Source organism: Pistacia vera, unplaced genomic scaffold (assembly GCF_008641045.1).
Source record: "Pistacia vera cultivar Batoury unplaced genomic scaffold, PisVer_v2 Contig587, whole genome shotgun sequence".
NCBI classification, from domain to species: domain Eukaryota; kingdom Viridiplantae; phylum Streptophyta; class Magnoliopsida; order Sapindales; family Anacardiaceae; genus Pistacia; species Pistacia vera.
In genome coordinates, this window is record NW_022196431.1 from 688,496 (window position 1) to 703,730 (window position 15,235).

At 40.7% G+C, this 15,235-nt stretch overlaps 1 non-coding gene across 1 annotated transcript; it reads right to left on the bottom strand.

Moving 5' to 3' along the window:
• Positions 1–14,121: 14,121 nt before the first annotated feature.
• Positions 14,122–14,228, bottom strand: LOC116109688. The gene has a single exon (XR_004124793.1). It is a non-coding gene; the product is annotated as a small nucleolar RNA R71 (small nucleolar RNA).
• Positions 14,229–15,235: the final 1,007 nt, after the last annotated feature.

Genomic DNA, 15,235 nt, shown 5'->3' on the forward strand with positions numbered 1-15,235 from the left:
ATCAACAATTAGCAGTTGTTGTACTATTAGAAAAATATAACAGTCAATATTTAATTGTAATGGTAATCTAAAACATGTTTACACATACTATCACATAATAAGTTCATACAGTACGTATAAATTGAATTGTAATGACAACTACCCACTGACACGCATACAAAATTGTTGCCAAACAATTATGAAATATAGTGGTCATCTCGACATTATTGGAAAAAGTTTGTGAATCCAGTTAGCCTTTTCCTCCAGTGGGAGTTTCACAAATATCTCCGTCCACCCTGGAATTTTCATTATAAGTACGTGACAGCCGGCAGATAAAACTGTGTCGTACTTGCATGGCCGTCATGATGTCATACAATTGCTCATGGAGAAAGGATCAGATGGAGCACTGGTGTTCGCTTCTTCCCTCTCTCTCCAGTCACGATTGGAAGCCTGGATCCCATTGTCGCTTTCCGCAAGCTCATCCGCAAGACTAAAAATGGCATTCGCAATTGAATGCCGGGCCCCTCTCGATGCCTCCGATTTCTCGCTCCTCCATGACCAGATGTGCTTGGCCGTTTTTTCCCTTCAAAACGATCAGAATTAGGTTCAAGTCGCTATCATGCCATAGGAACCGAGCGGGATGGAATAACTAGAGGGCTCCACCTGTTGGGATGTAGATGTTACGCATATCTTCAGTGGCAGTTGCTTCTCAAATATTATTTCATAAAGTTCCTTGTGGGGAAGTTCCTTGGAAAATTGTTGCGCCGTGGGTGTGGTTTGCTGGTAAGTTAAAAGATAATATATTAATATTTAGCAGTCCGAAAAAAATGCGTATATTTACAATTACGTGAATAATAAATAGTTAAAAATATGAAATTTACCTTGATATATTCTTGCCAAACCTGAACGGACAGTGGACTTTGTGACTCCTGATCCCACCCATCCTGTGGTGTTGCAGCAATTTCCGCCATGTTGAGAAAGTTTTGCAGGCGAAAGAACTTAAGGCTAATTGTGTCACGTTGAGTCTCCTGCCAGCCAGTGATGATATGCGTACCAACATTTCTGGTAATCACTGGTTTTAGTGCAGTATCCATGTGAAGTTTGGCCCGCTCAGATAACAGGACCAGAAATCTGTGGGCATCTCAGTAGACCAAGCCACAGAATCACCCATCTAAGGACAGTACGGTGAGGGCAACCAACATTAGGGGACATCCGAATCACCAAGACATTACACAATATACAACTCACATGTAACGTAATCACTAAACACATATAAAGTATACCTCGTTCGATCTGACACTGCTTGGAAGACGTCAATGCAGGGGAAGTACAGAACAAGTCACCAACAGGGTGTATGACGACCTCCAACTCTGGAAAAACGTCGAAACTTCGCCTCTGTTGCAGAGTCTAATCAAGTCCTGCAAGTTCTAGACAAATTATGCTGACATCCTAGCATATGAGCGTAATTTCTGGGTACGAAAAGACCGATGTCGAATCTATGGAACAAATAAATCAATTAGTGAAACCGGAATAAATATTGAGTTAAGCAAATACAAAAGCATTATTAAAGTCCCGAATTAAAGGATAATGAAAAGAAAAAACATACTATACAAATTATTTCCAAAAAAAAAATGAAAAAAGCGGCTCGGTGTCTTGAAAACAAATAGTAACGGAACTTACAAACTTATTTGAACGTCGTTGGTCTCTTTCCTTCGCTGAGTCAGATAAACATCAATACAATTAAATGGATCCGTGTGTACACGAGATAAAAAGCTGTCGAACAAACAAAAACCAATTAAAACAATTTTGCCAATTGCCGAATAAAATAAAACCCAATAAAACAATTATATGCCAATTGCTAATAAACAAAACCCAATAAAACAATTAATTGCAAAAAACCCAATTAAAACAATTAATTGCGAAAAAAACCATACTTTTACGCAGATATGAGGTGGGTTTGTTTATTAGTGGAGACTGATTTTTCACAAAACAAGCTAATTGTCTTTTCAGAAAAAAAATCAGGTGTCCACTAAGAAAATGCAACTACGGTGACGTGGGTGTTAGTTTTACGCAGATATGAGGTGGGTTTGATGGAGAATGGGGTGTCGGTTTGATCTAGATCACGGTGTGGGTTTGCGGATCGGGTCACAATGACGGTGCGTAGGGGCTGGTGGGCTGGTGGGCGTAGATCAGGTGTGCGGGTGCGTGGGGGCTCGGGGTGGGCTGGTTGGGGTAGAGCTCGGGTCGTGGTGGTGCTGGGGCTCGGGGTGGGCTGTTTGGGTGCGACCGGGTCGCGGGGTGGGTGCGTGGGTGCTCGGGTGGGCTGGTTTGGGGTAGATGGGTCTGGTGGTGCGTGGGGGCTCAGGGTGGGCTGGTTGGGGTAGAGCTCGGGTCGTGGTGGTCGTGGGGGCTCGGGGTGGGTGGTTTTGGGGTAGATCCGGCTGTGGTGGAGTGCGTGGGGGCTCGGGGTGGGGGTTTGGGGTGAGCTCGGGTCGTGGTGTGCGTGGGGGGCTCGGGGTGGGCTGGTTTTGGGTAGCTTTGCTTGGGTGGGTTGGTTTGGGATAGATTGGGTCACGGTGGGGTTGTTGTGTACAAATCGATACAGTGGGTTCAAAGCGGATCTGAGGGTGGGTTCAACGGTGTGGAGTGTGTGTGAGGGATTTCCAGCGTTGACGGTGGGTTCACGTTGGGTTAGAATGTGGGTTTGTGACAGAGGTGCATTGGGGGTTCATGTGTAGCTGGTACTGGAAACTAGAACGGGGAGATGGTGTAAGCAAACTGGAAGTGAAGCACTGAACCTGGTATGAGTTATCAGAAATGAAATGGTGGTGATGGATATTGAGAAAGTGAGGCATTGAAAACAGTTATGTCCAATTGAGAACTGAAGCACGAAGCGGTGTAGGGAGGTGCAGTGATATCTGAGAAAGTGAAATGGTGAAACAGTGAGATGCAGTAAAAAAAATGAAAAAAATAACGGTCAGAAAACATGTCAGGATTATTGTCAGGATTCCATTATCAGGGAGGATTCTGTAAATAATAAAACAACAACCTTTCAAAAATCCGGTCTAAAATATGATAAATAGTTAGACAAACATGCAGAACCCCCCTCAGCCTTGTTCACATAACATAAAATACGGCTAGACACTCTCCGTGGGAATGACCCTGACTCACACTACTGTATGTGTTTTTAGGTTTTAATTCTGGGTGCCTACGATAGCACGCCAGATTTTGGTGCCGATGCCGAGGAGTGATTCTAGTTTATTTATTTTTGTTTTTGTGATTTCTTGTTTCATTCTTGCTGTTTTTTTTTCCAGAAAAGCAAAAAGAAAAAAAAAACTGTGAACAGTAGTACTGTATTCATAAGAAAAATTTTAGTTGAATTAGGAGTGGTGCAAGTACCCGTTTCGAAGAAAATGAAATTCTAAGCAATATTAGGATTCACTAGCCCCACCCTCTCGAGGCCAAAAAACAACATTTGATAGGGTTTTTGTCCAGTTTTGTGTTTTTGGTCATATAAAAAAAAAATTAATTTTATTTTTTTTATTTTCTAGTTATTTTCCATTATTTGTCATTTATTCTAATTCTTTTATGAGGTTTTTTGTTGTATGACCAGGTCCTCTCATCTTGGTGATTTAACATTTGACCTGGAATTAGAAAGCACTTTGCGCAGGTTAAGGAAGGAAGCTCGGAGAAATTCTGAGGAAAGTAATTTGGCCCTTGATTCCCAATTTGCTAGCAACTCTGATTTAGAAGAGGAGGACGTCATGGCTGGAAATCAAACTTTGAAAGAGCTTGCTGCCCCTGATTTGAATGAAGCACCTTTATGCATAACGTTTCCTGTTTTAGATGCTACTACTACTTTTGAATTGAAATCTGGACTAATACATCTTTAGCTCACTTCTCATGGCCTTGCAGGTGAAGATCTGCACAAGCATTTAAAGGAGCTTCATGTGGTTTGCATGAGTATGAAACCTACGGGGGTGACCAAGGAGCAAATTAAATTAAGAGCTTTTCCGTTTTCTTTGAAGGATGCAGCTAAGGATTGGCTCTATTATTTACCCTCCGAGACTATAACCACATGGAACAAGATGAAGAGATTGTTTTTGGAGAAAAATTTCCCAGCTTCGAGGGCGGCCAACATTCGGATTTGTGGTATAAGGCAGTACAATGGAGAGTCCTTACACGAATACTGGGAACGTTTTAAGAAATTGTGTGCAAGCTACCCCCATCATCAGATTAGTGAGCAACTACTTATCTAGTATTTCTATGAGGGCCTTACATACACTGATAGGAGCATGATTGATGCTGCAAGTGGAGGAGCTTTGGTGGACAAGACTCCGGAGGCCGCGTGAAACTTGATTACAAATATGGCGGCCAATTCTCAACAGTTTGGCAGTAGGCTTGACCTTCCATCTAGGCGTGATAATGAGGTAAATATTTCTTCCCTTGAACAACAAATCTCGAGTCCAACTTCTCTTGTTCGTCAAATGGTTGTAGGTAACATGCAAACAGTGAAGGCTTGTGGAATTTGTTCGATAGTAGGGCATCCGACTGATATGTGCCCAACTCTTCAAGAGGAGCATGTTGGGCAAGTGAATGCAGCAGGTGGTTTTCCTGGACAATCGCAAAGGAAGTATGATCCTTATTGGAGCACATATAACCCTGGATGGAGGGATCACCCCAATCTTGGCTATGGGAATCAACAAGTGAATCAGCCCCACCCTTAAAACCGCCCAAATTACTAGCAATATAAGCAGCCATACCCCCCTAGACAACAACCATACCAAACTTCTAATTCTGGTATGTCTGTAGAAGATATTGTTAAGTCTCTTGCTACTAATACTTTGCAATTTCAACAAGAGACGAGGGCTAGTGTTCAAAGTTTGGAGAATCAGATGGGACAGATGGCAACCGCAATAAGTAAGTTGGAGGCGCAGCAAAGTTCAAGGAAATTACCCTCTCAAACGGTGGTGAATCCAAGAGAAAATGTAAGTGCAATCGTCTTGAGGAGTGGTAAGGAGGTTGAGATTCCAGTAAAGGCAGCCCCTGCATTATCGAAGGAAGAAAAGGAGAAAAAGGTCCTTGTAGACAGGAACGTTCCCAATGACAATGGTGTTCCTAAGAGTAAGTTTTCGCCTCTGTCTGATTATAAACTGGTACCTCCTTTTCCTCAAGCTTTAGCAGAATCTAGAAAAGAAGTGCAATACTGAGATTTATATGAGACTTTTCATAGATGTGAGGTAAATATTCCACTTTTAGATGCTATTAAACAAGTACCTTGTTATGCTAAATTCCTAAAAGAATTGTGCACAATTAAGAGGAAACAGAAACTTAAGGATTGTGAAAAGGTGAGAGTAGGAGAGAATGTTTCTACAGTGATTCAGAGAAAACTCCTAGCGAAGTGCAAAGATCCAGGTATGTTTACTATCCCTTGTACGATAGGTAACACTAGGTTTGAGAGGGCCATGATAGATTTAGAAGCTTTTATAAATGTCATGCCATATTCTTTATATGCTTCTTTGAAACTTGGACCTTTGAATAAAACTGGTGTTGTGATTCAATTTGCTGATATATCAAATGCCTATCCTAAGGGTGTAGTTGAGGATATTCTGGTACAAGTTAATGACTTAGTTTTCCCTACTGATTTCTATATGCTTGATATGGGAAATGGAGATCAAATTGCTTCTATTTTGTTAGGAAGACCTTTCCTAAAAACATCCAAGACTAAGATAGATGTTCATAGTGGCATACTTACCATGGAATTTGATGGTGAAATTGTTAAGTTTAATATTTATGATGCCATGAAATATCCTGATGATGATGATGATAATCCTGTTTATTCTATTGATGTGATTGATTCTTTAGCACAGGAAGTTTTTGAACTTGATGGAAAAGATGGATTGGAAGTTGCCATTAGTAAGCATCTTGAGGAAGAGAATGAGGAGTTAGCTTTGAGTACTGATTTGCAGGAAATTGTTGCAGCGTTGAATGATTTTCCAAAGTTACAGCAGTCAAGTAACGTTCCTTTTATTGCATTGCCAATTTCTAATGAGAGGCCTTTACCTTTTGTTTTGCAGGCCCCCATTCCAAATTTGAAGCCTCTCCCTAGTTACCTCAAGAACGTGTTCCTTGGAGATGGAGGAACGCTATCGGTGGTCATCTCAAGTAAACTTAGTGCATCGCAAGAAGAAAAGCCTTGAGTCGAGCCAACGACAATAAACAAAGGCGCTGCTTGGGAGGCAACCTAAGGGGAGTTTGTTTTCTTATTCTCGCATTTTAAATTTCGGTTATTTTTGTTTTTTCTTTGCATTTCATCTTACATTGGGGAGAATGTCAGTTTTAAGTGTGGCAGAAGGGATTTAGGTTGTGTTTTAATTTGTTGAAAAAAAAAAAAAAACAAATAGTTTTTTGTTTTTAGGAAGGTTTATGCTTTAAGTCATGCCTTTGAACATCTAGTGATGCATGAAATAGTAACTTGATTTTGTTATTGAGCATGTTCCTTGACTTAGGATGTTAGCAATATTTCATAAAATAGAGTTAATCAGATTTGAATCTTTGAAGTTTGAAACGATATGTCTTGATAAGTTGTGTAAACTTGATGACGAAGCATGATTGAGGAGTGTATAACAACCCTTAGAAAAAAAAAAAAAAAAAAAAATTTGTTTCTCTTAAGCTAGTCCTAAATTTGGGTTTAAGCAAATAGGAAAAAGAAAAGAAAGGTATGTGGTGAGTCGAGATGGAGCGTAAAACGCACTTGCTCATAAACACAACCATGAAATGAGATGAAGCATAAAATGCACTCATTCTTTTTCAAAACAGAAAAAAAAAAGAAAAAATAATATCCCTAGTTTGCTACCCAGTTTGTAGTAGTAAAGAGAAACAGTTGAGGAAAAAGTTGAGAGGTGAGTTGTACATGAATTGGTTGTGATTAGTTTCCTTGTTTGCATTGACTAATTGAGAGTAATTGTGGAAAATGATGAAGAGAGATGAATGTCATTAACTCTACTTTATTTTATTTTGCTGCTTCCTAAGTTAGGTATGAATATGCATGGATTAAATATTGTTGCTTATGCATCATGATGGTGTTCTTGATATGACTTGAGATGATGGTGTTCTTGATATGACTTGAGTGTAGTGTTTGTTTGAATTAGTTTGCCCGAGGACGTGCAAAAGCTAAGTGTGGGGGAATTTGATGAGAATGCAAAATGACATATTTACCCCCCTTAATGTCTAGTCTTTTATACTTATTTGCTGCCTAAATGTACTCATTATTATTCTATTTTGATTTAGGATGCAAATGGAGACGTTAATTGCAAAATGGAACTAATTAAGTGAATTCGGATAGTTTTGACATTGTTTCGTAATCTGGGCTTAACTCTCCCATCTGAGCTCCGATTGAGATGATTCAAAATTATGTGGAACGATAAGGAAGAGATCTAAAACTTTCATGTTTTGAGTTTGGAGAGATACTCACTTCATCAAGGTTGTAATCGAGCTTGAATTTGACACACCTGCACTGCCGACGTTCTGGAACATTCCGCCTTGTCATGCAATTCAAATAGGTAGATTATTATAAGAAGTTTTGAAGACCTGTTGCACGGAAATTACAGCTGGAAAACACCACTTTCCTATTTTATTTTAGGACCTTATTATTTTATTTCCAATTAATCAGATTAGGATAAATGTTACTTTAGGATATTAGAATATTTTGAGGAGATTGAGCAGAATTAGAATTCGAATTTAGATATTTTTAAAAGAGAGATCAGATTAGGGATTACAACACATATCACACATGCCTCTCTCTTCTCTCTCAAGTGGATTTTCGTTTTTCCTTTGAATTTTCGTGATGGCCATGAGAGCCTAATTTTTATAACTTGGTCAAAGGAAACGGAGGCCTCGGAATCAATAAACTGTGAGATCTAATCCATTTTTTTTGTGTTCAATTTTTGTGTTTGAGTATTGGATGTTCTTCTGTGCCTAATTTTATGATTGTTTTTTTTAATTTTTAGGAGGCTTACTAGTTTATTAATTGTTGCAATCTATTTCTAATTTAGATATCAAATCCGTAATTGTTTGATTCCTCTAACTTGTGAAGCAATTACGGTTAATAATTTGCTGTGTCAGGAATTAGTAATCTTAAGAAGAACACTCGGCTAAATTAAATACAACCGCTTGAGTTTGTGTTGTTTTGCTTCATCGATTTCTCTAATTCTTAAGGCTGCCACTAGATTAAATCTTTAGCGCTTGTCTAGGGTTGTTTAGTGGTAAGATTAATTAAGATCGCTTGTTTCCTAGTTAATTACAATTAAGGAGAGATAGGGAAATAGTTCCAACGGTGAATATTCAAAGTAAGAATTGATTTACTTTTGCATCAATGATCAGTTGTAAGATTCCGACGGTGGATGTTGACGGAGACCAAGTTTCGTTATTTTGATTAATTTAGATTTGAATTGCTTTTGTTTTTCTTGAGATTATTTCTGTTTTACTCAAAACCCCCCTCAGCCTTGTTCACATAACATAAAATACGGCTAGACACTCTCCGTGGGAATGACCCTGACTCACACTACTACATGTGTTTTCAGGTTTTAATTCTAGGTGCCTACGACAGCACGCCACACCTTCTCTAAGAAAGACGTAGTATGATTGCATCATCCCCACGACGATGCTCTCATCATCACGCCTGAAATAGGGCGGTGTGAAGTCCACAGAATGTTGGTGGACAACGGGAGCGCCGTGAACATCTTGTTTCAGCAAGCTTTTGAAAGGATGAAACTGGATGAGGCCGATCTGAAGCCTGCCTCCATCCCTCTATATGGTTTCACCGGGGATCATTTGATCCCTAAGGGAACAATCTCACTCCCGGTCACATTGGGTGATACCGACGAAATGACAAAAATGACTGAGTTCCTAGTAGTGGACTATCCATCCACTTTCAACAGCATCCTAGGACGACCTCTACTAAGAAAATTCAAAGTAGTCACCTCAATATACCATCTAAAGATGAAGTTCCCACCCCGACGGGGATAAGGGAAGTAAGCGGATCTCAACGCATATCTCGCGACTACTATGTGAGGGCAGTGCAGATGGCATGCAAGGGAAAAGGAACTCCAATTGGCATCCTGGAACAGGCAATGGCGATCAGCAGGATAGAGCCACAGCTTGGCCCATCCAAGGATAACATGGATCCTCGTATCCAAGAATGCCCTTGCAGTGGGCCGATTGAGGACCTATCTGAAGTATCGGTCGATCAGAGCAAGTCAAGTCGAGTGTTGAGAATTGGAAGTAATCTCAACCCCCAACTCGCTAGCAACTTGACCAGCTTCCTTAGGAAAAATATCTACGTGTTCACATGGATTCATGTCGACATGGTCGAGATCAGCCTGAATATCATATGCCATGCCCTGAATATCAATAGTGAGGTCAGGCCGGTTTGCTAGAAGAGAAGAGCAATAGATCCGGAGCGATATGCTGCCTTGAAAGTTAAGGTAGATAATCTCCTCCTAAATGGATCCATCTTGGAGGCACTCTACCTGAGCTGGGTTGTCAACTCGGTTTTGGTAAAGAAGCCTAATGGCAAATCGCAGACCTGTGTTGACTTCATCGACCTCAACAAAGCCTGTCTGAATGACAGCTTTCCCTTGCCGAGAATCGACAACTCGTTGATGCCACCTCCGGGCACGAGCTGCTGAGTTTTATGGACGCCTACTCGGGATACAGTCAAATTCTGATGTACACGTCGGACGAAGAACATGCCTCCTTTGTTATAGATCCAGGGCTGTATTGCTACAAGGTTATGCTCTTTGGCCTAAAGAATGTTAGGGCGACTTACCAGAGACTAGTTAACCAAATTTTTTCTGAGCAGATCGAAAAATCAATGAAAGTCTATGTTGATGACATGCTAGTCAAATCGCATGTCACTTCAGATCACATAACACATATTGCTGAGATGTTTGGTATACTCTGGAGGTACAGAATGAAGCTCAATCCTCTCAAGTGTTTGTTCAGAGTATCCTCAGTGAAAATTCTTTCGGTATATGGTTAACCAGAGGGGAATAGAAATCAACCCCGAAAAGATCCAAGCTCTCCTTGATATGAAAAGCCCGACCAACCGAAAACAGGTTCAGAGTCTTAATGGGCAAATAGCGGTACTCAGTTGCTTCATATCAAAGGCAACAGATTGTTGCTTACTATTCTTTAATATACTCAGGGCCAACAAGAAGTTCGAGTGGATTCCCGAGTGTGAACAGGCATTCCAGAGCATTAAAGAGCACCTCTTCTGTCCAAGCCTCTTCCTCAGGAAATTCTTCTTCTGTATCTATTCGTCTCTCAGTATGCGGTCAGTGCATCTTTAATTCGGGAAGAAGACAAGGTCCAATGGCTAGTCTATTACGCAAGCAGACGTCTACTGGACGCCGAAATGTGATATCTAGAAATGGAGCGATTAGCTTATGCCCTGTTGATAGCCTCCAGGAAGTTACGACCTTATTTCCATGCCCATACAATCCATGTGTTGACCAACTATCTGCTCAAGCAAGTCCTCCAAAAACCAAAGGCTTCGGGTAAGTAGCTGAAGTGGGCTATGAAACTAAGTCAGTTCGATCTGCATTATAGACCAAAAGCAACCATTAAAGGGCAGGCTGTTGCTGATTTCATTTCAAAATTCTCATATCAACCGGTTACAGAATCCGAGCAACAAGCCAGAAAAGTCACCCAAGAAACCGTTCAGAATCTATTGACCTGGAGCCTCTATGTCGATGGATCCTTGAACAGGAAAAGGGCCGAGGCAAGCCTTCTCCTCCTTAGTCCCAAATGGACTCGCATCCACGGTATTCTTCGATTTGGGTTCAAAGCAACCAACAACGAGCCTGAGTATGAAGCCCTGCTCGCTGGTCTGTGCTTGGCAAAAGAAATGGGATCAAGCGCAATTAGCATTCACAACAACTCCATGCTAGTTGCTAACCAGAACTTAGGGGAATATCAGGCCAAGGAAGAAAACATGATCAGCTATTTGAAGAAAGCTAAGGTTGTGCTCGAGCCATTCAAGCACTTCATGATCACGTAGATCACCAGAGACAGTAATTCTATAGCGGATGCCTTGGCAAAGATAGCCTTGTCGTTGGACTCAGATGTGCCAGAAAGTATTCCTGTTTGGTTTATAGAGACCCCTAGTATCAGCTCACCCGAACAGGCTGTGAATGTGATAGAGTCAGTTTCCTAGATGACCCCAATTATTTCGTATCTCCTAGATAGAACCTTGCCTAACGACAAGATCGAGGAGGGAACCATCTGAACTAGAGATGCTCGTTACACGCTTATAGGAGATCAATTGTACAAGCGAGAGTTTAATGCCCCTCTCCTCCGATGTGTAACCGATGAGGAAGCAGACTACATCATGAGGGAGATACATGAAGGAATTTGTGGTAATCACACTGTCGCGCGATCCCTCGCCAACAAAGTTTTTTGTCAAGGGTATTATTGCCCCTACTCCAAAAAGATACCTTCAACTTTGTGAAAATGTGTGACAAGTGCCAACAGTTTGCGAACATACCGCGAACTTCTTCCCACCAGCTAATAACCATGACCAGCCCCTGACCATTCTCCATGTGGGGAATCAATCTTATTGGACCCATGCCAGTTGAAAGGGGAGGGGTCAAATATGCAGTGTTCGCAGTGGATTACTTCACCAAGTGGGCCGAGGCTGAACCCTTGGCCACGATCACTACCAAGAAGCTCAAGGAAATCGTCTTCAAAAACATGGTGTGCCGCTATGGAATTCCTAATACCCTCATCTCTGATAACGGGAAATAGTTCGACAACAAGGAATTCAAGCAGTTTTGCGATGAGCAGGGGATCCATAAAAAATTCACCTTAGTCGCAAGATCGCAAGCAAATGGCCAGGTTGAAGCTATCAACAAGACCATCAAGCATACTTTGAAAGCCAAACTTGGCGATGCCAAGGGTAATTGGGCTGACAACCTCCTAGAAGTCCTATAAGCATATAGAACAACTCCGAGAACCTCTACCTCGGAAACACCCTTCTCGCTAGCATATGGCTACGAGGCGATGATCCCAATGGAAGTAGGGACTGGTTCACTGATAATCCGTGGATTATACCATTTTTATTAGACTTTTTAGTAAGTTTTCAGGTACTTTCTAGTTCATTTTGACTTGAATTGTTGCTTAATTCTTTACATTTCATGTTTTAGGTTAAAATGGACATTTTGAGCTAATAAAGACAATTGGAAATTCTGGACTCGGAAGTAAGCAGATCTCAGAAGTTGCGAGAGTTCTGAAGCAGGGTAAAGCACTATAAAGCTTGTTCCCAAGGGAGAGCACCGAAGATCGAAGAATCAAGAGAAGATGCAAGCAAAGGGGCAATTCTATAAATTCAAAAATTGTCAGGAAGCTTCGCCGAGGCGAAGGTTGTTCTTCGCCGCAGCGAAGTGCTCCAGTCACACACCAAGTCTGCTTCTTTCTTCGCGCGGCGACGGTTGTAATTTCCAGTTTTATAAAACGTACAGTTTAACTTTTGAGTGTTTTTCTTAGGAATTTGAGGCGAGGTATAAATGAAAAACACTTAGCCTTTTTAGGGGAGTCTTCGAATAGGGTTAGAACAGCTTTTTACATTTCCTTAGTTTCATTTTGAGGAATTTTTGAGATTGAACAAGGGTAAAGATTTGATTCCGAACCAGGGGATTCGTCATTTGGGGAGATTTCTTATCTTTTCTTTTACTTTCATTATGTTGAACTTTAGTATTTTCGTTTCTTTCATTTGTGTTGTTGATTTAGCCATTAACTAACCCATTTTGGATTAGGGTTTTGATTGTAGTTCGGATTTTAATGGGTTAAGTTATTGATTATTTTCTTTTCATATGATTTTGCTTTGATAGTGTGTTTATTCTGCATTTACTGGTTTTATGTGATGAACATGATGAGATTGAGAAATGAATCATGTTAGGCTTCTTGGGTAATCACCATTGTAGTATTGGATGCTAGAGATAGATTCAAGAACCAATGAAATCATTTTAGGACTCTTGTGCTTAATAAGCTTAGAATTATTAACTTTCAATTTGTTGGGTGCGGAAGGTTAATAGGGAAGAGTAGGAAAACATAGCCTGAGAAGGTATGTTTAACACTTTAGAGAGTTCGATTTACAATCAATGCATGTGAATACGAATTTAGCTTAATTCTTTCGGTTTAACCCATAAAGTCCGAATGAAGTCAAAACCCTACCCGTTTGTTTGAATTGATTTTATCCCATTTAAATCTTGCTTTCATGGTTTGATTTTAATTTAGTAAATTTTGTTTTAGTTATAGTTTTAATTGTTCCCTTAAATCCAAAAGAATTCGATTGCTTCAACTTGAAAACGGTAGAAAACTTAGTGCTTAGCGACCAATCCTCGTGGGAACGATACTCACTCATCATTATATTACTTGTGCGATTAGTATATTTGCTATATATTGCATGTTGTAGGAAACACGCATCAAGTTTTTGGTGCCATTGCCGGGGATTGAGTTTTAAGTTAACATTGAGTTTTTCTATAGTTAGCTAGATTGAAGTTTTAATTTTTGTTTTAAATTTTCAGTTGGTTTGTGATCCCACTTTCTTTCGTTACTTCTGTGCAGTTTATGCGAAGAGCGAGACGTCAGCCAGTGATTCCTGTTGATCTTGAGATTGAGAGAACCGCCAGACGACTTAACAGAGAGAGAAGAGAAAGAGAGGATATCGTGATTGAAACAAAACAAATAGTTGTTGAAATGGAAGAACCAGAAAACAGGACACTGAGGGAATTCTCAGTTCCCACGGTTAATGGCAGTGGGTCGAGTATTACTAGGCCTACAATGCAAGCCAAGAACTCTGAGATTAAGCCAGCAATCATCCAAATGATCCAGCAGTCGGTAAGGTTTAATGGTGATTTGAAGGAAGATCCAAATCAGCATATTGCGAACTTCTTGGAAATTTGTGACACCTTCAAATCGAACGGAGTATCAAATGACGCCATTAGATTGAGGTTATTCCCATTCTCATTGGGGGATAAAGCTAAGGGGTGGTTAATGGCACTACCACCGGGAACTATCACAACTTGGAATGATCTAGCATAGAAGTTCCTTACCAAGTTCTTCCCTCTAGCTAAATCAGCAAAACTAATAAATGATATCACATCATTTCTACAAGATGAGTCCGAGTCATTATATGAGGCTTGGGAGAGGTACAAGGAGTTAATGAGGAAATGTCCACACCATGGGTTGCTAGTTTGGCTTCAAGTCCAAACATTCTACAATGGACTGATGGGTAATGTGCAAACCATGGTGGATGCAGCATCAGGGGGAGCCTTGCATAATAAGACACCAAAGGAGGCTTATGAGTTGCTTGAGGTTTTGGCAAGCAACAACTATCAAAGACCAAATGGGAGGGTAATACCAAGAAAATCTTCGGGTCCTCATGAAGTTGATGCCTTCACAGCCATCTCAACCCAACTCACGACATTTCAGAAACAGTTGGGAAGTATGCAGGTAAACTCTGTACAAATACCTCAACTAACTTGTGATTTTTATGCAGGAAACCATGTGAGCAGTGAGTGTCAAGTGGGGAACACATTTGCTTAGTCATCTTCATCATCGGAGCAAGTGAACTACTTGGCAGGAAATTAAAGGCAACCAAACAACCCGTATTCCAAACACATACAACCCGGGGTGGAGAAATCATCCAAATCTGGCTTGGGGAAATAAGAACCAGCAAAATAATCAATGGAACCAGAGGGCGGTTCCAAATAACCAACAATGGGTGAATAATCAACCGGGAGATCCAAGAGTGACAAAGTTGGAGGACATGTTTTGAAAATTCATGCAGGAGACCACGGGTTTTATGAATGAGATGATGACAAATTTAAGAAATCAAGGGGCATCCATTCAGAATCTTGAGGTACAGATGGGCCAATTGGCCGAGAAGTTAAATAAGAGACCGCAGGGTTCCTTACCAAGCAATACAGTAACTAACCCACGTGCGCAAGTAAATGAAATTTTGTTGAGAAGTGGGAGAGTTTTAGAAGAGGTGAAAAATTCAAGGAAAGAGGAAACTTCATCAAAGAAAAATGAAGAATCTGATGAGGAAGTTGATGAAGAAATCATTGCTGAAGAGAAACCACCCAGCCCAAGGAAAGATGAGCAGAAGTAGGAAAAGGGGAAAAAGAAAAGGAAAAAGAAATTGCCATTCCCGAGATACCACCAGAGTGGGCGCATCACACACCACCCGTAC